Raw genomic sequence first — 22810 nt, 5'->3', positions numbered from 1 at the left:
ATGGCCCTGGAACAGGTACGTGGACACCGTCCTACGGACACAGACTCCTAGAAGTTTATTATTGTCTCGCTTCCCTAGCACGCTAGTAGCTTAAACACCTGTCACATACGTTAAAATAAAAGTCAATACATATAATGTAAAGGTGAGTACACAAGTTTGATATAGCATATAAAGTTCGGATAGTTTACGCATAACCAAGCACGTACACAAGGGCAAACGATGCACGTAAATTATCAACATGGGACCATCGATACCAACGACTTCGGGTTGACTGTCCGAGACAGTTCGCAATGCATGATTACCACCGTAATCCATGCAAGTAATTGTCCTTAGCAACCCCCGTGTGAACGGGTGCTGAGTCCAAACTATAGTACTATGTTGCTAAAGCAGGTAGATAGCACTCCACGTGTAAACATAATAAACAGCAATCATTTAGACAAGTAATACATGCAAATAGGTTAGCGTTCAAATAGTTGTGTTGATTGTGATTTTGATAGTTTACGTATGTAACACCCAAAAGTGCTAAAAGCAAAAAGGGATCGAGTATACTCACAGTGATTGATTGTGGATTGAAGGGAGCACTGAGAATAGGTTAGCCTGAATAGTTCGATAACACAACGATGAGTAACGCGGAAAAAGTAAACAAAGGGAAACTGGATCGGATAGGCCAATCGATCGGACAGCAGTTCGATCGAGTGGGCTGTTCGATTGGTTTGAAAGTCCGTTCGAATATCCATTCGATCGGCTGGCTGGCTCGATCGGCTGGTTCCTTCAAGTGGATTGTTTCTTCCTTTGATGTGAAGGATGTGTTTGTGTATGATGGTTTGTACTACCTTTCAAGTTGGTCGATCGAACTGCTGTTCGACCGGTTACCCCAACCGATCGGTTAGCACTTTGCTGCTTTCAAGTATGTCACTCGATCGGTTGGTATGTTCGATCGGGTGACATTCCAATGCTTTGAAAAGTCTAAGTGTTTTTAAAGTATAGTATCTCATGATCCGAGCAGTAATGATTACAATCGAATGGCGTAGCCGATCGAACAGTACCTCGTCAATACTACACTTTGTGAGTTGGTGAGTCTAAGTGCTGGTCGATCGGTTAGCCTAGTCGATCGGCTGGCATAGTCGTTCGGTTGGGCTGTTCAATCGAACAGCCTAGCCGTTCGGCCAGCTTCTCGATTTGGTTAACTTATCACCTAACACTTGGTTATTCCCGTTGTTTGTTGGTGTTTTAGAGATATTTTGACTACGAGTTGAATCACAAAACTGAAGTCCCTATTTAGCCTACTGACTTGAGCAGGAATCACCCAGACTCGGTCAGAGACGGTTTGGAACCCAAGTTTAAGTTTAACCCGGAATCGGTATATCTCTTGGTAGAACTCGAATCTTGAACCATGTGTTTGTTTAGGTTGATTTGTAAATCGGTTCAAGTCTCGTTTTCACCTTCTTGAGTGTAAAAGAGTTGAAAGATAGATGAAAACCCATCTTCCAATCCTTTTCCACCGTGAAATGTTAAGATCTATGGAAGATTTTAGGTTATTGATGTAGAAATCGGTCAGATCTAGCTTATTCATGGTTGAATGAAGTCAAGAACATGAAGTTCTTGATGAACACCAAGAACACCATGATGACATCACTCAAGAACACCTAGATCTTGGTGATTTCATGGATGAAAATCGGATTTTGAAAGATAGAAAGATGGAGAATCGATTAATGAACAAAAACGTACAGAGATTGGAGTGAAATACTTACCGGTTTGAGAGAAATCTTGGATTTAGTGAGAAAAAGTGGCTGGTCGGTCAGAGCTTTTCCAAAAGTGGAAAGCTTGACAAGGACAGCCCTATTTATAGGCTTCCAAAAGAGGAAAGGTCAGCTGATCGAGCAGCATTCCTGATCGAGCAGCTGTCCGATCGAACAGTCCTGTTCGATCGGCTAGCCTGTTCGATCAGGTTGCCCTGTTCGATCGGCTAGCCTGTTCGATCAGGTTGCCCTGTTCGAACGGCTTGCCTGATTTTGAGTGTTTCGCGACGATTTTCGGTATTTCGAGTTCGATGAACGATAATTTGAGAATGATAGAATTCCTAATCAAATTACTTTTAGTCCTAACTACTATATCTAACATACAAGCATCCTTACAACTTGTTTCCAAAGTCGGTCTCGATTGAGTTTGATTCACCTTCGAGTCTTGATTGATTTGATTGATTCACCACACACTTTAACATAAAAGTAAACATGCACAAATAACACATAAGGCACACACACACACGTATAAAAAGTACTAAAATCCCCACACTTGAGTTTGATGATTGATTTGATTAGCTTGATTATTGATTGACTAGCTTTATTGCGTTGTTACTTCCTATCACACACAATCGGTCGTTGATTCACAGTTCGATTATCGGTCGATTTGGTTTAATTATACAACACTTACTCCAAATAATACGAAAATCAAAATGAAACTAAAATGAAATTAATCTTTATTAATCTTTAATTCCAATAACAGTCAACACTTGATCTTGACTTTGACTTTGGAAAACACGGGGTGTTACAATGTATCCCTTCCCTTTCTTTCTACCACCAGCTGAATCCTGAGCTGGCGCACTCGATTCTCCCTTCTTAACCACCATCCCGGTGCTCTGCTTGAAACTCGAAAACTTTCGCTTATTACCACCAGATGACTCCACATGAGTCTCTTTCTTCTTGGGCTCAACCCCATCAAACTTGTTCAACCGAATCGCCTCTTCGGTGAGAGCCACACTCAGATCAATGGCTTCTGTGATGGTTGCAGGTTTGGAAGAAGTCACCATGCTGATTATCTGAGGAGCCAATCCCCAGATGAAGCGTTCAATCCTCTTGAACTCCGGTGTAACCATGTAGGGTACCACGTGCGACAAATCGTGGAACCTCTGGACATACTCAGCTATCTTGGAACCTTCCATCTTTAGGTGCCAGAATTCGGTCTCTAACCTCTGAATTTCAGCACGAGAACAGTACTTCTTGCGCATAAGCTCTTTCAACTCTGTCCAGGTCAGTGCGTAAGCTGCGGCTTCGCCAAGGGTCTGGACCTGCAGATTCCACCAGGATAGGGCTCCATCCACAAATAGCCCTGAGATGTAAGTGACTTGCTGATCCACAGCGCACTTGCTCATGCGAAGTACGGACTCGGTCTTCTCTGCCCAGCGGACGAAAGCAACAGCACCACCTGTGCCGTCGAAGTTTATGGGCTTACAAAAGAATTGTTTGTAGGTGCACCCTGCACATACATTACATCATAGGAACGGCATTAGCATCTGCTAAAGGAATCCATTTAGGCCATGGTATGTCTTAATGACTTAGGGTTACCATGAGGAGGATTTTGGTTGCCGTTGATGTTCGAGCTACTTCCGCTTGGTCCTCCTTGCGAGGCAGCATATTGAGCAATGGCGGCAGCAATAACTTGCTGTAATTCGTCCTGAGTAGTAGGCATCGGCTGAGGTTGTCGTCGTGGCGCCATCTTCTAAAGATGTGTACGTTGGTCAGGCCATAATAAAGCTATATAGTAATAGTAATAGCATATAACATCTCATGTTATCTATATATCACACACAACACCCCATGTCCCAACATCCCATGTTACAAATATCATACACACAACATCTCATGTCCCAACATCCCATGTTGCAAATATCATACATACAACATCCCATGTCCCAACATCTCATGTTGCAAATATCATACATACAACATCCCATGTCCCAAAACATAAATAAGCAATCAAGTGAATCAGATGTGGTGAGAATACGGCGATTGTTATATATATCGAGACCATAATGTGGTAAGGGTATCAGTACGTCACTGTATCATACAATCACAAATCAAATAGGGGCTACATCACCCCCGTCAAAAACAATATCACATCAGTGTCACATACATCCAGTACATCAACAAATATCAACAAAAATCAGTATCGTCAGATGGTCTCCAAAAGGCTGTGCAGTCACAATCGCGGTCGTCTCACCATCGCCTACCACTATGGTACCAATGAGCCCTATGCGGATGGGGGTGGAGGAGGGGGAAAGTGAGCGTAAAGTAAGCGGCGTAAATGAAGCCAATCCTCCTCCATCGCCTGCTGAGTGCGAATAACAGAAGCGATCTGCTGCTCCATAGTCGTAAGTCGGGCAGCAAAGTCAGGAGGTAATGATCGAAAAGGCTGAAAAGATGAGGATGTCTGACCAAGATATGGACCTAGTGATAACTGAGCTCTCTCGAGCTCCTGGAGTCGCTGTGTATGGGAATCATGCTGATGGACAAAGGACATCAAGACGTCCTCAATGATATGTCCCATATGGAATGGATGATATGGATCAGTGGGTGGCATCGGTGAAGAAGATGACCAAAGCAGTGGCATGCTGGTGGGATCGAATGGTGCTACATGAACAGAAGATGGAACAGGTGTCATCTGAGGTACGAAAGGCATAGGCATCGGTATGTGCCCAAAGGGGTGGGCTGAAGAGCCCTCTCCAGGCCCTGCTGGAGGTACAAACGGTGGGATCTGAAATGAAAAATCAGTATGGTGTGCCTCAGTGTGATGTGGTGGAAGCGGTGGAACATCCTCGTCAGCCGGTATCCAACCGTGCTGAGCCTCCTCATCAGGTGGATCCATATGCTCTGCAAATAAAGCGTGCTCAGGCTTAATGGGTACAGGATCAAAAGGAGCAATGACAGGATCAACATGATCAACATGATGGTCAACAGGGACGTCAGCAATCAAAGGTGGGTCAACAAAAGGATCAACAGCATGATCAGCAACTAACAAAGGGACATCATCAACAGGAAGATCGCCAACAGGCGGGTCAGCCAAAACGGGCTCAACAGGTACGTCAGCATGTACCAAGTCATGCTCATGCACAGGATCGAAAGCAGCTGCCTGCTCTGGGGCTACGGCAGGCTCCGGGTCGTCAAAAGCCATGTCAAAATCAAACTCTGGACCAAAGGGATCGATAGGATCAACGGGATCAACAGGGTCCTCCATATGCTGGTCCATAGGAATATACTCAATATCACGGTCAGGATCAAATCCTGGAGGAAAAACGGGATCGGAGTCCTCAATATCGTCGTGCTCAAATACAAGGCTCGGAATGGGGGCGGCAGAAGATGCCTGATCAGGGTCCGAGTCATGAACAAAATGCTGAGTGCTCACCTCGTGAGACGGAGCAGATGCCACGGACTCAAAAGAGTCTGGGACTGGTGAGTGAACGGGCGAGTCTCCAGCTGGGGCATCAGCAATCATCAAGAGACCGCCAGCGGGTAAAGGGGCTGCATCAGGATCCTCGTCCTCAAAAGGCTCGTCCTCGTAGAGATCAATGTCGCCGTCAGCCTCGGCGTCTAGTAATAGCTCGTGTGCTGGGTAAGAAGCAAGAGGAATCGGAGCTGGAATCACAACAAGGGGAAGATACTCAGCAGGATCGCCATCAATAGGCTCATAGGCACCCTCGGGTAAAGCGAAGGGCAAGGAGTCATCAGCATGCTCATCAATGCCGTCGGGTAGAGCGAACGGCTGGAAGTCATCATCATCCGTGCTCGTGTAGTCTGAGGTATGCACCTCACGCTCCGATGACACAATGTCATCCGACACTATGGGTAGAGGTCCAGTGGTATCTGAGTCTCCGGTGCCTGATGTATCCATGTGTCTGTAACACAATCACAAGTATGCATAAATAATCAGTAAATCAGGTAATCACATAAGTTACCAAATAATAGTCACATAATTCTCCTAGTCCCACTAGCCTCCCAGCCTCCCAGACTGTCCTTCCTAGTCCCACTAGCCAACTTTCCCAGCCTCCCAGACTGACTCCCTAGTCCCACTAGCAAACCTTCCCAGCCTCCCAGACTGACTCCCTAGTCCCACTAGCAAATTCTCCCAGCCTCCCAGACTGACTCCCTAGTCCCACTAGCCAACTACCTCGATCCATTAGATCGAGCCTCGGCCTCCCAGACCGAGCCTCAGTCTCCCAGACCGAGCCTCAGCCTCCCAGACTGAGCCTAAAAATAATAAATAAAATATGCTCAACATTTGTTTATAAAAACGTTTTGGATCTGGACTTAAGTGGTATGCAGTAAAAATGTTTTCGTGAGAGCCCTAGTGATCATAGTCTAGACTCGAGAAGGAATCCTAGTTCGCTATGATCAGAGCTCTGATACCAAGCTGTCACACCCTGGCTTTGCGGAAGCGTGGTTAATTTGGTGTGACTTCTTAATACCATAGCTTAATCATAACAAGCTATATGAATTAAAATATGCAAGATCATCCATTGATAATAAAATATCGAAACATTGTCTTAACGGGTTTACACCCAACAACCATAAACTTTGTCTAAACATTACAAATGCAAACTTAAAGTAAACATGGTTCAGGGACTGTGACTTGTCCAGGAAAGAGTCACAAGCCTCGAACCCTGGATGACCTCGGGTCTAATGCAGCGGAAAACAAGCCATACCGCGCCAGATCGTTAATTTCCTGAAATACATGTAAGTTGAAAAATCAACAATAATGTTGAGCGAGTTCATGCGAAAGTGTGTAAACAAACCTTTATCTTTATCAAAAACCTGGTATGTAGCAAATAAGGAAAAAGAGATCACCAATGGTTTGCAAGGCCATTGATATGTGTGAAGTGCAAGTAGGGATGACTCAAACCTAGCGGATTTATGCGTCGGGCACTAAGTCACCCCGAGGTCCGTTATGCTGGACCTGGGGCTGGGCTCGCTACACCCAGATAGATCTACCGCTCCTGTCCCTCGGTCCTGCTACGAGGATTAATGGCCTCAAGTTGTGCCTACCCACTCACATGATCTGAGTAACAAACCTCCTTACGCTAACCATACCGTGTATAAACATATTCATAATCATAGTAACATGTATTTCACCCCCGCAGTTTATAAAACTGAAAACAGTTAAGAGAAAAGGGGGACATGAACTCACAGTGAGTGCGTCACAATACCAAGTAATCCAAATATCCAACTGCTGCGCAACGACCTACATGTGCTAATTCTATTAGACGGATGGCCGTGCCTTAGCTTTATAGTTTACATTTTCGGGAAACAGTTAGACAACCGTTCCGTGTATATACTTGGTAGTTAATTTCCTTCCCAAGGATGGGGGAATTAATACATGTGCGTTTATAATATTAAGTCTCACTTAATATATTTTATTTCTCATTCCAAAATATAATTATTTTTCTCAAAAATAATATATTTTCTTTTACACAATACTTTCCAAAATAATACGTTGACAATATCCGCATTTATGAATATTTCCGGATAAGGCGTAAGTTACGTTTTGGCGATTAAGCGGTAATAGTAATTACCATTGTAACTTATATGTTTGTCGTGTAAGCGTTGGTATTATTTTGGGTTCGACAAAGTTAGTAAATATTATTTTTACTCTAAAAATAATATTTATACGTTTTCACAAAATAATCATAAACAGTGTTGTGAAAAATATATTTACCGAATTTATATTTATCACGTTTAGTTTTTGTGAAAACCCCACCTCCGAATATTTGTAATAAAGTCATGGCGAAATATATTTGAAAATATGTCAAAAGTAGTCTAACACTTGTAAATAATTCTAAGTGTTAGATTTTAGAAAATTTCGCCAGAGTTTCCCCTGTAACTGGAGGTGGCCACGCTTTCAAGCGTATCATTTTCTTTTACAAAATCATTTCAACAATTCTTCAAATCAACCAAATCAATTTCCGATACTTCAAACTAGTTTCAACACATTAACTCGTAGACTAGTTATGTAAAATCACATTATTACATGAACTTGTAGTTTTTCTAAAACTATTGTATAGATCTCGTTACATTTAGTGGATCTATGTATAAAATAGTTTAGTCTTGCAAAAACCCCGTTTTTGGAACAAATCACTCTTTACAACTTCCCGACAATTTTTATAAAAATTGTTATTTTGTCGGATCTTTCGTTTCACAAGTATTTATACACTTGTAGTTTATAAAAATCACCTTTGTTAGCATGTTATCCAACTTATTTAAAACATGATTTTCTCGACACCTGGTTCTACAAATATACCACTTGTACATACGTAGATCGGCTCGTTTTAAATACTATTTTTCATGTCAAAACACTTTTACACAAGTTCATGTTTTCCCGTGTGGTGGAGTTTCACCTTTTAACCCTTGTACAAAAGAAACAAGTGTATGTCAAGATTCGGGATCTTAACAAAGTCGGGTGAAACGATGATAAGAGCCACCACATCGTAGATCGGGTCTCTACAACCAACATATTCGAATACTACGACTTTTACACGCGTTATATGCTTTTAACCAACGATATTCGAGTTTTTGTAGACTTTTTAGATTCAAAAGATGGGTTACCGACTTTTAACCGTTAAAAATCCTTTTAACCACTTTAGATACGATCAAGAACAAGTTTTAAATGTTATACCTCTAGCTCGGGGCTAGGGAAGATCTTTGGCGAAAATGGCGTGGATAAAAGCAAATGCACGTGGTCCTCCAACTTCCGTTTGCTTCAAGCTTCCTCGTACGTGATCCCCAACACTTGTGTACACTTGGAATGGCAAGACAAGAACTCGAAGATGGATGGTTGGGTGTGGTGGTTTACGGCCGAGAGAGGGAGGAGAGCAAGAGAGAGAGAGTTGGTGATTAGTGTGTGTGATCTTGTGTAGTGTGTGTGTGTGTTTATATAGAAAAATCAAGTGCCATCGTCCATCGGTTTCATGCTCTAGATATCCACGAAACTAATAAAATAATAAAAAGTTGTACCCTTAGTTACAAAGGGACCAAACCGGCCCTAAGGGGGGTGGGGTCACCCGGTTGGATCTTGATCGTTCAGTTAGAGTTTAGTTTGGTTAAGCCGGTTAACTTTAGGGATTAACCCCGTTAGTTGTTTAATGCGTTATAAAGCGGGTGTTAGGGTAATCAAGGACCCTAACTGGCTCAGAAAAAAAATACCAATAATATTTCTGGCAATATTTTTATGTTCCGGGTATAGTCCGGTTGTTCAGTTGGATAGTAATCCGTTAAAGTGCTTAAGTAATCCTTTAAGCGTCGTAAATAATATTTTTTAGCGACACAATTTATTCTGCAAAGTGTCAGGAATAATTCCTCATATTTTGGCACTTTATTAGTTAGCTAGAAGCTAGTATGTAAATAAAAGTGTTGTGTTTTGTGCTTAGAATACGTTTTAGGCACATCCAATCTCTGTATCTTATTCCTAGAGACGCAATTATACAACCCTTGTATCCCTACACACTCTATGGGTGTAGTAATATATTTCTGGCTCATTCAGGCCTTTAGAGGCAGTGTTTGCCTAATGCTGGCTATATCAGCATGTCAAATAGGTTATCCGTCCAAATGCTACTGTGCTTTTGTGCATCATGTTTGTCACTAGAGTTCAGTAAGTAAATAATGTAGTGACGGAAAATCAAAGTATGATGCAGATATGTACAAGTATCAACAATCAAGTAGCAGTTTATCAGAAATCTCAGTTAAGCACAGTAATTAGGCAACAATTAATAGTTAATTAAGTCGTACGGATACCTGGTTTAGTGAGGGTTGTCACAAGCACATCTTCCACAAAGTTCTATAATGGATAGACGGTTTTTAGTTCGTGTCAAGGGGAGGATAGCTTGTGATTATTTCATCTTTGATGATGGAGGTTGAGGGTTTTGTTTTTTGGTGACAATTTCTTGTCTACTTTATTTTTCTTGATGTAAAGTAGGCTAGGTTATGTGGTGTAATTGATACATTGTTTTTCTTGGTTTGCATATATGGGGCATGTCTTGTATATGAACTAGTGTGGAACTCATCCTCACTACTTGTTCTTATTTGCGGTTTGTTTTAATAGAATCACCGGGGTAACCCTTTACCTAAAAAAACCAAGTACCCTTTTTGAATGGGTAAGAAATGAGCAGATTTTGTAAGTCTATCTACCACAACCCAAATAGCATCGTTCTTCATACGAGTTCTTGGTAGCCCAGTAACAAAGTCCATAGAAATATCATCCCACTTCCAGAGAGGAATATCTAAAGGCTGTAATAATCCACTAGCCCGTTGATGTTCAATCTTCACTTGCTGATAGATCAAACACTAGCTCACATGTCTAGCTACATCTTCTTTCATACCGCTCCACCAAAAATGTTGCCTCAAATCCCTATACATCTTTGTGGATCCAGGGTGTATAGAATAAGGTGAAGGTGCCATGTCGATACTAGCTTGCCAACTATTAATGTAGGCAAACTCCACCAAGCACAAGTATTCATCCCAGTTTCCCGTCCCCTCAAGTGCACACGATCTAAGCATATCCTCCAGAGTTTGAATAGTACGTTCAGATTGTCCATCAGTTTGAGGATGGAAAGCAGTGCTAAATCTTATCTTTGTATCCCAAGCATTTTGGGAACCCTTCCAGAACCGTGATGTGAAACGTGGATCTCTATCACACACTATAGAAGATGGAGTACCATGCAATCGAACAATCTCACGAAGGAATATCTCTGATAGCTTACTCACCAAGTACCCTTTTTGAATGGGTAAGAAATGAGCAGATTTTGTAAGTCTATCTACCACAACCCAAATAGCATCGTTCTTCATACGGGTTCTTGGTAAACCAGTTACAAAGTCCATAGAAATATCATCCCACTTCAAGACAGAAATATCTAAAGGCTGTAATAATCCACTAGCCCGTTGATGTTCAATCTTCACTTCCTGACAGATCAAACACTGGCTCACATGTCTAGCTACATCTTCTTTGATACCGCTCCACCAAAAATGTTGCCTCAAATCCCTATACATCTTTGTGGATCCAGGGTGTATAGAATAAGGTGAATTGTGTGCCTCCGTCAGTAATGATTCATGAAGGCACACAGTTCACCTTATTCTATACACCCTGGATCCACAAAGATGTATAGGGATTTGAGGCAACATTTTTGGTGGAGCGGTATGAAAGAAAATGTAGCCAGACATGTGAGCCCGTGTTTGATCTGTCAGCAACTGAAGATTGAACATCAACGGGCTAGTGGATTATTACAGCCTTTAGATATTCCTGTCTGGAAGTGGGATGATATTTTTATGGACTTTGTAACTGGTCTACCAAGAACCCGTATGAAGAATGATGCTATTTGGGTTGTGGTAGATAGACTTACAAAATCTACTCATTTCTTACCCATTCAAAAAGGGTACTTGGTGAGTAAGCTATCAAAGATATTCCTTCATGAGATTGTTCGATTGCATGGTACTCCATCTTCTATAGTGTATGATAGAGATCCACATTTCACATCACGGTTCTGGAAGGGTTTCCAAAATGCTTGGGATACAAAGATAAGATTTAGCACTGCTTTCCATCCTCAAACTGATGGACAATCTGAACATACCATTCAGACTCTGGAGGATATGCTTAGATCGTGTGCACTTGAGTGGACGGGAAACTGGGATGAATACATGTGCTTGGTGGAGTTTGCCTACAACAATAGTTGGCAAGCTAGTATCGACATGACACCTTTTGAATTGTTATACAGGCGTAAATGTCGAGCTCCCACATGTTGGGACGAGGTCGGAGAAAAGATGATTGAGGGTCCTGAACTGGTACAGATCACGAATAAAAAGGTTGCTATTGCTCGTGAGAAACTTAAGGAAGCCCAAAGTAGACAGAAGAGTTATGCTGATCGCCACCGGAGGGCTTTGGAATTTAATGTTGGTGAAAAAGTGTTCTTAAAAGTCTCACCATGCAGGGGTGTCCAACGTTTTGGTATAAAGGGAAAGCTGAGTCCTCGCTTTATCGGACCATTTGAAATTTTGGAAAGAGTCGGCGAAGTTTCTTATTGGTTAGCTCTACCGCCACAATTGTCGCACGTGCATGATGTGTTCCATATTTCACTGTTACGTGGGTATAATTGTCATCCACTCTATGTTGTGAACTATTCTCTACACGAGATTCGTGAGGACTTATCATACGAAGAGGAACCCGAGGCTATCTTGGACCGACAAGAACGCGTGATGCGTAAGAAGTCTTTTCCGTTCATCAAAATCTTGTGGAAGAACCATCCAGAACGTGAAGCCACTTGGGAATCGGAGGAGGCGATCCGTTCTCAATATCCGTATTTATTCGAAACCTAAGGGTAGTGTTCCGAACGGTTTAATTTGCATATATGAAACTTACTTGTGAGTCTTTCGACTATTCTACATCGTGTTTGCAACTTTGTTATCGTTACACTTATCCTTGATCTGTTACATGAATAGTATACCATCTTCGTCATCGCTAATTTCGTGGACGAAATTATTTTTAAGGGGTAGGGAGTTGAAATATAACGTTAATTTCGAGGACGAAATTTCTTTTAAGGGAGGAAGAATTGTAATATACGAAACTTTCAAAACCCTAATGAAATGAATGTCATAAGTAGTGCGATATATTTTTATGTTGGATGATCAATGCTTCCACACTAGTATTTCTGTTATAAAACATCTAAAAGCTAAATAATTAAATATAGTGATTTTAGTAATAACAAAAATAATAAATCATATTCAGATCCTTAAATGTTTATGATATTAAATTAATATTTTAAGTAACATAATTCATAGGTTGCAAGTACCATTGCAATTTTGTCCCTTGCTCAACGTAACCGACAAAAAAAAGAAAGAAAGAAACAAATAGTTAAATATGGAGTAAATTATAACAACAAGCAATTTTCAACATTATTCCATATCTCCGACCATATTTACGCGACTTTCCTTTTCTTACATTTCAGCACCATAATTCACCGTATCTCATGGGATTTCGAATCCCTTTCAAAAGAACAACCCATCATATTAATCGAACCCACCCTTCCAGCCGTTTCACTCCTTATGAAAGCCTTCCAAAAGACAACCCATATCTCCATTGAACCTTTATGTTAATCTTCAAGTGCGCCAACTGAAACATCGTCGCCGACCGCCAATCTGAACCGATAAAACTTGCTCGTCCCGCCTGCGGTTTATGTGTTGAACACTACAAAAGACCGTTGAGCACCGCTACCACATTGATCGGTCGTTCGGTAAGCTTCCTCTTTCAGTCGATAATCTCATGTATAGTGGCTATATAATTTCAACCCACCTACGTTTAAATTAACCTCTAACTAGATTATGGTCGTCATCTCAGTTGTACACTCGGAAGCCTAATATCTTTGATCCATCACCATACCCATCGACTAGTGGTGATCTAAAGAGCCGTGGCGAACCTGTATTGTACTACGCCGGTTGTCTTTTCTCTTCGACATAAGGTATCGACACTATCCACTATGTAATGCAACATAAATAAGATTATCAAAAACATTAATTTTTGACTACATAATATATGAAAACGAAGCTGGTGAATGTATTAAAAGCTTCATTTATCAACGAACACCACCTTCATAACAGGAACATTCTTTTTATGATATAAAAGTGTTTCCAAAGTGAAGTTTTAAAATTTTGTACTTTTGCACAACACCAACAAGTTTAGTATTAAGAAATTAATTATGAGGCCATGCATGGATTTTTTTACTGTCAATTTGAGTAACCTAATGCATATATGATAAAATAGTGATCCTTTAATTTTAAAAGTGGTTTCTGTTAATTAGGAAAAACAAGAGTAATATGTCGATGAACGATGTTTTTTTAAATATAAGACTAGTGGGAACTAAATTCATTCAGTGGGTTCCATAAAATTAAATGAATGTAAAATATTGTAATCAATCTAATTTAAAACATGATTAATATGTAGGACTTTGTTTCAAGTGAGGACTTGTTGCGTCTACGTTGATTACGTATACCTAATACCGTAGTTATTGAAAATTGTTACATGGGACATCCATCATCACCGTTCTACGATTTATAGTTACACATGTCGTATCAATTATTGACTATAATATGCATGCGATAGGATTACATTTTTTTTCTCATTCTCGCATGCTCCCATGACTTTTATTATTTATCTTTGGCTAGATGTGATATGGCCTTAGTGTATTGTCGGTGTATTTGCTTTGACTTGAGTAAATCGTTTCATTGACCTCAATACCCGAGCATATCCACCTATGGGGACATAGGGCGTCATCATAGGCACAGTTGACGTGCACCATCCGTGGTGGTGCGAAAGGCCCACAACGTCTCTATATTGTATTGTGTGCTAAGTAATTGCACTTATTGATTGCTGAGAGGCGTATGGATCGATCCTAGGAGTGTAAGTGTAAGTGTTAGTGGTAGTGGGATAGGTGTGAGTGCCCACATCCCCTCTACATAATGGTGCATTAGAACTGCATCTAATGTACAATGTGTTAGTGTTTATTGTTAGTGGCTCACATGGTATTTCTAGTATACCTTTATGGTATTCATCAGTGATCATTCAGCATATTGTATTGTTTGCATCGTTAAAGTGTCTAATGTATTGCTCCTCTTATTAATGTGTTAAGTGCTATTGTTTCTCCGTTACTGGGCAATTTTTTTGGCTCAGCCGTTTCTTTTTGTTGTTTTGTTTTACCATGTCTTAAACAAGTACTCAGGGAAATCAGAGGAATGTGTGAAGAGTGATAATAAAAAGGGCTAGAGTTGGAAGCAAGGAATTCAATAAAACTTTATATTTAATAAATTTAGACACTTATGTTTTTCTGTTAGACCGTTGCGTCATTTTGGGGATTTTTGTTTTTAAACCTTTGGAATTTACGTTTTAATTGAGTTATTAATTATCTCTGATTACCGAATTGTGTAACACGTCAGCCCTAATTGGGGCGGGGTGTTACAATAATACTACTAACACAATCGATGTATTACACAACCCCAATTTTTTGTTTATTAAAAAACCCTAAAAGACAACCCCAAAAGTTTTTTTTTTCACAACTGATGAATTAAAACAACCCCCAATTTTATGTTCCCCGAAAATGCTTTGACCTAAAGAAACCCTAAAAATATAATCTTTCTCGCGAAACATTTAGACATTTTCAGCCGAAAAAGAACACGAACTTACCTTGTCGATGATCTCCTCAACTTCTGCCACCTTTTCAGAGAAAACAAAATCCTAAATGTTGATCTCATCTTCAATCGAAGCTTAAACCACTTGCAACTCACTCTCCAAACGGTGTTTGTACGAATCAATTACTCCAACCATGATTATAACCTTCAATAAATTAATTTCAAGGAAACCCTAGAAAATTTTACATTGATCTTCTGTTTCAGAATTTGAAATAGAAAGGGAAATATGGGAAGAGAGAGGTAATATGTGGGAAGAGAGAGGTGATATAATAGTGTGCAGGGATATTTATGATTTCGTTTGTACTAGTTGCTATCCTCTTTTGCCAAAATACCCTCTAGTGTTCTTTTGTTAGATGATAAGCACCAAATTAAATGAATAAATCCTCTTATTTTCCCAACCATTAGATCATGTAGATCAATGGTCACAAATAGAGTTTACTAGGTTTTCTCACTACAAATAAGTTTTCTACTTATCCTTTCCCTTCATATATATATATATATATATATATATATATATATATATATAGGGGAGAGTTTAAATGAGAACGCTAAATATCGCGAGAACCGTGAGAACGAATGAAAAAACCACGAGAACTTTGTCAAAAACAGTTCAAATTCAAAATTTCTTTTTACACTTATCATTATTGTCCGAATACAATGTTAGAAATTAAATTTAAACGTTTAAATTTACGTGAATTCGTAAATAAAGAAAATTTACACATGTGTAAGTTTGTCATTTACACATGTGTAAAAAATCTAAAAAGAGTGATTTTGAAAGGAGAAATGAATTAAATGATGCTGTAAATTCTTTTTTTGATGTTGTATCTTATAGGGGAGGGTTATTTTGAGAACGCTAAACATTGCAAGAACCGTGAGAACGAATGAAAAAACCAATCAAAACCATTTTTTTTAATACAAACCTCATTGTAATTAAGATACAACATCAAAAAAAGAATTTACAGCATCATTTAATTCATTTCTCCTCTCAAAATCACTCTTACTAGATTTTTTACGCATGTGTAAATATAACAAATTTACACATGTGTAAACGGCAAACTTACACATGTGTAAATTTTCTTTATTTACGAATTCACGTGAATTTAAACGTGTAAATTAAATTTCTAACATTGTATTCGAATAATAATGATAAGTGTAGAAAAAAATTTTGAATTTGATTCGTTTTTAACCAAGTTCTCGCGTTTTTTTCATTTGTTCTCACGGTTCTCACAATATTTAGCGTTCTCATTTAAACCTTCCCCTATATATATATATAGGGGGCTGCTAGAATGAGAACCACCCCGAGTTGTAAGAACCGCGAGAACCACACCATCCGGGTCGCCGTTTACCATGATTTTTTTACAACTAGATGTGTATATTATAAACACATCCGTAAAAAAAAAATTAAACGCCCCCCCCCCCCCCGAGGGGGTAGTTTTTTACACCACAAGTTTGGTGTTTTTATTTTTTTTTCACCAAACTTGTGGTGTAAAAAACTACCCCCTCAGGGGGGGGCGTTTAATTTTTTTTTTTTTTTTTTACGGATGTGTTTATAATACACACATCTAGTTGTAAAAACAAATCATGGTAAACGGCGACCCGGATGGTGTGGTTCTCGCGGTTCTTACAACTCGGGGTGGTTCTCATTCTAGCGGCTATATATATATATATATATATATATATATATATATATATATATATATATATATATATATATATATATATATATATATATATATATAGGGGGCTGCTAGAATGAAAACCACCCCGAGTTGTAAGAACCGCGAGAACTACACCCCACGGAGCGCCGTTCGCCATGATTTTTTTTTACAAGTAGATGTGTGTATTATAAACACAGCCGTAAAAAATCATGGCGAACGGCGCTCCGTGGGGTGTAGTTTTTTACACCACAAGTTTGGTTTTTTTAATTTTTTTCTTTTTTCTTTTTTTCTTCACCAAACTTGTGGTGTAAAAAACTACACCCCACGGAGCGCCGTTCGCCATGATTTTTTACGGCTGTGTTTATAATATACACATCTACTTGTAAAAAAAAATTCATGGCGAACGGCGCTCCGTGGGGTGTAGTTCTCGCGGTTCTTACAACTCGAGGTGGTTTTCATTCTAGCGGCTCCCTATATATATATATATATATATATATATATATATATATATATATATATATATAGGGTCGGAATTTAGAGAAAACGCTCAAAAGTGTGAGAACGCTTATCGATCGTCCGATCAAAACAATCTATGGACTAGATTGGCGCAGTGGCGTTCTCGTAAATAACATCAATTTTATTACGTGGACGCGCTTCATTAAGGTAAAAGCGTCTTTTGACTGCTCCAAACAAAACGCCATCTCATGAAATAAAACGCCCAAAAAAAAATCACACAGCATTCTGCTAAAAACGCCATTAGATATAAAACGCCAAACTTAATTATAGTAAAATCCCGCCTAAAAAAACCGCCAAAAAATCCTATATATACAACAACTCAGAAATTCAATTAAAAAAACACAAAACAAAAACCCCAAACGCCATATTTAATATATACCATTAGACTGATAAACGCCAGAAGCCCCAAATATCAAATATATTGCTGTCAATAAAGTGTAGCTGTATGGTGTGGACAACATTGTCAGTTATATTTCTTAACTGAGGATTAACAATGTTATCCAACACCATACAACAACACTTTATTGATTTTAGCATGATCAAATTTACAGTTTTAAGATGGTTTATTTGTGGCGTTCTTTTTATTGGTAAAACGCCAAAAAGATAACATTTTGGCTGAAAGAGTGTAAAATCAATAACATTTTTGCTGCATGAGATGGACAAAAATTATAGGAAAAGAGGCTGATTTCATAGGAAAGTCGAAACAGCCAGTGAAGATGCTTCAAAAGTAGAAAGAGACTGGTGACAGTGAAGATTTGAAGATCAATATTTATTTTATTTAATTTTCTTTTTCAGTTGATTGTTATTTAATAAACAACACCATATCTAATAAAAACGCCAAAAAACCAAATGTCTTACACCTAGAGGTGTACAAATCGGTTATTTTGGAAAACCGGTTACGGTTAATAACCGGTCCGGTTATTTTCAGCAAAAAAAAAACCGGTTTTTTATTAACCGGTTACGGTTAATAACCGGTTTTTAGGGGGAAAAACTGTAACCGGTCCTAACCGGTTGTAACCGGTTGTAACCGGTTTTTAAAAAAACCGGTTTTTGATTCGATTATTAACCGGTGAGTGAGAAACCGGTTAAAAAAACCGGTTAACAGTAACCGAATAAAAAAACCGGAAAAAAAACCGGTTGTGCAGAAAGCTGCAGTAAGTTCACAGCATGTTTTTTTTTTCATTTTTTCAGCTATTTGGGCTGTTTTTTTCAGCTAAATGCAGTTTTTTTTATAAAAAAAATTAACAATAAACTCATAAAAAGTTAAACACATAATAATATCATTAGTCTTGGAACAAACGGTTACATAACAATGAAATACGAACGATAAACATAACAAACGAAATGCGTAAACTTAAACTATTAATCCGCAAGAACGTCCACTAATATATATATATATATTTTTAGTGGAACTACAATACTAAAATATATCTTGAGAAGCGTCGTTTAATCTTCTTCGGCCGAACCCGAACTCGAACTATTGCGTAGGAATTCATCTAATTCGGCTTCTTCGTCGGTCATTGGGGTTGTCAATTCGGCTTCGACCTCGTCCTCGTAAACTTCTCCTTCGTAATCTAATTCTTCCTCGAGTGAACGTTTGTCTTGAACTCTCTCCGCCGCATCCAAGTAGTCTTTTAAGCAAATCGACATCTCAACCGCCTTAGGTGTTAGTCGAGTCCTCCTTATCGAAATCACCCTACCACTAATAGAAAAAGCACTTTCCGAAGCTACCGTGGAAGCTTGGACCGTTAGTAAATCTCGGGCCATTGTGGCTAAGATCGGAAATTGATTTTCGTTACTTTTCCACCAAGCCAACAAATCAAAATTTTTAAACTCTTGTGAACTCATCATTTGTAGAAAGTTCGACCCACCATACCGACCGAGTTCACTACTACTAGTGTTACCACGATGCATTTGACTCGACTCATCATACAATTGGTTATAAGCATACAAATCTAGATCTTCCATTTGACTTGAACCTTCACCGAAAGCGGCGTTTCTCATTGCCGCGTGAATGTGTGACGCGGTTGAACCATATTTTGTTACATAAACATCAAACAATTTTGTAAGTTGATCGTTGAAACGAGCTTTTGCGACTTCACCAAAGTTTGGTTCTTGAGTGGTGTTTAAATTCAATTGGTGTGCAATTTTTTCAATCAAAGACCCGGCTCCAAAAATATTAAAACAAGGGTTTAGAGCGGCGGCACAAGTGAAAACCGCCGGTAGTTCTTTAAAATATTTTCTTAATTTTTCCTTCATTGTATCCGCCATGTCACAATATGGTCTACCTCTAACCGACAACTCGTTTACTTTCAAACACATTTTAAACAAATTGTGAAGAACCAATGAACTTGTTGGATAATAAACCCCCGATAAAGTCTTTGTTGATGTTTTGAAAACTTGAAGCACTTGTGTAACATTTTCAATAGTTTCCCAACCCGACGGGTGGTAAGCCGAACACTTTCCACGACTAGCCAAAAGGTTATGAAATTCTATTAAACTTTCTTTTTGCAAAATAGCTTTTTCAAACATAATGCAAGTCGAGTTCCACCTATGAGCAACGTCCCAATTGGGTCCTAAGCATATTCGACCCGCTTCCTTACAAGTTTTAATATATTTTGAATGTCTTTGAGTGTTACTAAATATACTTCGTAACATTCTTTTGAAAGCTTCTTTTTGTGTTTCAATAACCTTTAAACCGTCTTGAACGGCCAAATTTATGATGTGTGCAACGCATCGGCTATGGAAAAAAGTACCTTCACAAATCGGATTGTATTTTAATTTTAAACGCATAACCGCACTCGTGTTGTTTGAGGCGTTATCAAAAGATATTGAAAAAACTTTATTTTCCAATTTGTATGTTGTAATACATTTGTCGATTACTTTATATATAGCTTCACCGGTGTGAGGGTAATCGAATAATTTAAACAAAATCGTGCGTTTCATCATTTGCCACGTCGCCGGTTCAATCCAATGTGCGGTGACACAAATATACGAATCGGGTGAACCGTGCGGTGCGGACCAAACGTCGCTAGTCAAGTTAACACCGGTTTCTAATTTTTCAAAATAAGAAATTAATTCTAGTTTAGCTTTTTTCCACAATTTTAAACAATCCCTCCTAAGAGTAGCACGACTTACATGGGTGTATCGTGGTTGGAGAGTTCGTTGAACCATCTTTGTATAGCGTTGGTTGTCGAAGTGGTTGAACGGCAAACTTTCTTGGATTACAAACTTCGCCATTTCATCCCTAACCATATTGAAATTGTAGTTGAAAATATTAGCGCCATCACTTGCCATGGAAGTTTGACCACCAACTTGTTGTTGTTTCAACGCCTTGCAAAACGGTTTTTCGACGTGTTGCTTCAACGTGGAGTTTGCGGTTTCGGCGTAAAAACCTAGACAATGATGACAACGCGCTTTTCTTTTACCGTTGGCCATCTCGCACAAATCAAAATGTGACCAAATCTCGGGGTTGCGTTTTGTTGGAACAACACGAATCACCGTGTCGGTTGTAGACTCGCCAACATGGACCGAATCATGAGCACTAGACGTTGCCATAGCGTTTTGAGAGTTATGGAACAAGAATGAGGGACTTTTTTAGAGATTTTGAAGGTTATCAAGTGTTGTGAATGAACCTAAACACCCACCACCCTTTTATACTAACTTTGAGATGAGTTTTGGTAAAAAAAAAACAAAAAAAACGGCTAGATTGGGGTTCTAACGGTCATATGACCGTTTCTTAATGCTGGGCGAAAAAAACCGATTTAACCGGTTATTTTAACCGGTTTTTTTTATACGTTATCGGTTAACCGGTTTTTTAACCGGTTTTTTAAAATAATCGATTTTTAAACCGGTTTTTTTACAAACCGGTTTTATAACCGAACCGGCCAACGAAAACTGTAACTGGTTTATAACCGGTCTAACCGGTTGTAACCGAACCGGTTAAAAAAAAAACCGGTTTTTAGAAAAACCGGTTCCGGTTTTTTTTCCGGTTTCGATTGCGTAATCAGTTTTTTTGTACACCTCTACTTACACCTTTGGCGTTTATCAAACCATCATAAAATGACTTTGGACAAGTATTATAAAAAAACTTTTTTTATGTATTCTTTTTTTTTATTTTCCTTTTCAGTTGATTGTTGTATATAATAAAACGCCATATATAATAAAAACGCCAAAACATCCAAAATGCTTGTTTAAACGATATCATCCAGTTAAAACGCCCCACCAAAAACTCTCAAACTATAATAAAATTAGTTTAAAAAAGTATTATAAAAAACACAAAAAAATAAAAAATAAAAAACAAACTTGAAAATGTAACTAGAAACAGAAACTTCAAATCAGAAAAACTGAAGATAGGGAAAATTTATTATATTAGAATCTAAAACGCCAAACTTGAAAGATGAGACGTGTTACAGACTTCAGAGATAAAGCTTGTCAAAAACAGTAATTACAAACAGTAACTGAAAAGACGAATACTTTATTATAATAACGCACCGCCTAACTTACGCGCCAAAAAGAGATCCTATAAAATGATACATCCCAGCAACTTCCATTTGATCAAAAAAAAAAAAAAAAAAAAAAACAAACGTCAATACTACTAAAATACCACTCACTAATCAAGATGGCTAATATGCTTTCTTGGATATTCAGTATTGTTATTCGACAAGTTTCACTGAATGAATTGTTAGGGAGGCAAGTAACTCAGTAAGATTTTGCTGCATGAGATGGACAAAAATTCAAGAAAAAGATACTAATGTCAGTCATATGGCATTTTGTATTTTTTGTTCTTGAAGAAGGCTTGGATGAGGAGAAGAGATCAATGACACTGAAGAGTGGGATGATGATAAAGATGAAGATCAACATGAAGAAAAAGCGAAAAACCCACCCACACATCATAGATCTATGTCCCCAAACATCCAGAAAAAAGCCACTACAACAGACGAGCAGGCAAAATAATCAAACCGATGGGTTTGTTAAGTTTTACATAAAACGCCATATTTTGGTGTCAGTTCTTGTACTATTAAAGAACAGAGAGACTGATGACAGTGAATATTGTGAAGAGAGGTTCGATTAGCATTTTTAATTTATTTTCTTCGCTTGTATTTTTTTTTACTGTGGCTGAAACATAATCCAACAATTGTAAAACGCCAATATAACCCAAACGCCAAAATGTTTATAAAAAAATAATAGAACAATGAGCCATCTTGTTTAAAACCCCTTCAAAAACGCCATTCAAATAGATTTTCTACCCCCCTGGGCTCCAATAGCATACGTTGTGAATAAACACCATAAACGCCAAAATGTTGATACAATGGAACCATTAAAACGCCATTAATTATTAAATTTGGTTAACGCCAAAAATCTCAAAAACCAAAAATTAAAACAACATTGGGAAAAAGCGGAACATGAAAAGCAGAAGATGAAAGGACAAAAAAGCCCCCCCGCCCTTTTCTAAGCGGCGTGACACGTGTTGGGCCAGGAAGCGGTCTCACCGTTCTCACAATTTTGATCGTTTTCTCCCGATCTCGTTTCTATATATATATATATATATATATATATATATATATATATATTATCATAGGGTTGAGTTCGATACAGAACTCATATTTTATACCGAACGTTAAGAACTCTTTAGAACCATTGATC

This window comes from Helianthus annuus, chromosome 9 (genome assembly GCF_002127325.2).
Source record: "Helianthus annuus cultivar XRQ/B chromosome 9, HanXRQr2.0-SUNRISE, whole genome shotgun sequence".
NCBI classification, from domain to species: Eukaryota; Viridiplantae; Streptophyta; class Magnoliopsida; order Asterales; family Asteraceae; genus Helianthus; species Helianthus annuus.
The sequence above is the reverse complement of the archived record's forward strand: the minus strand, read 5'-3'. Positions refer to the sequence as shown.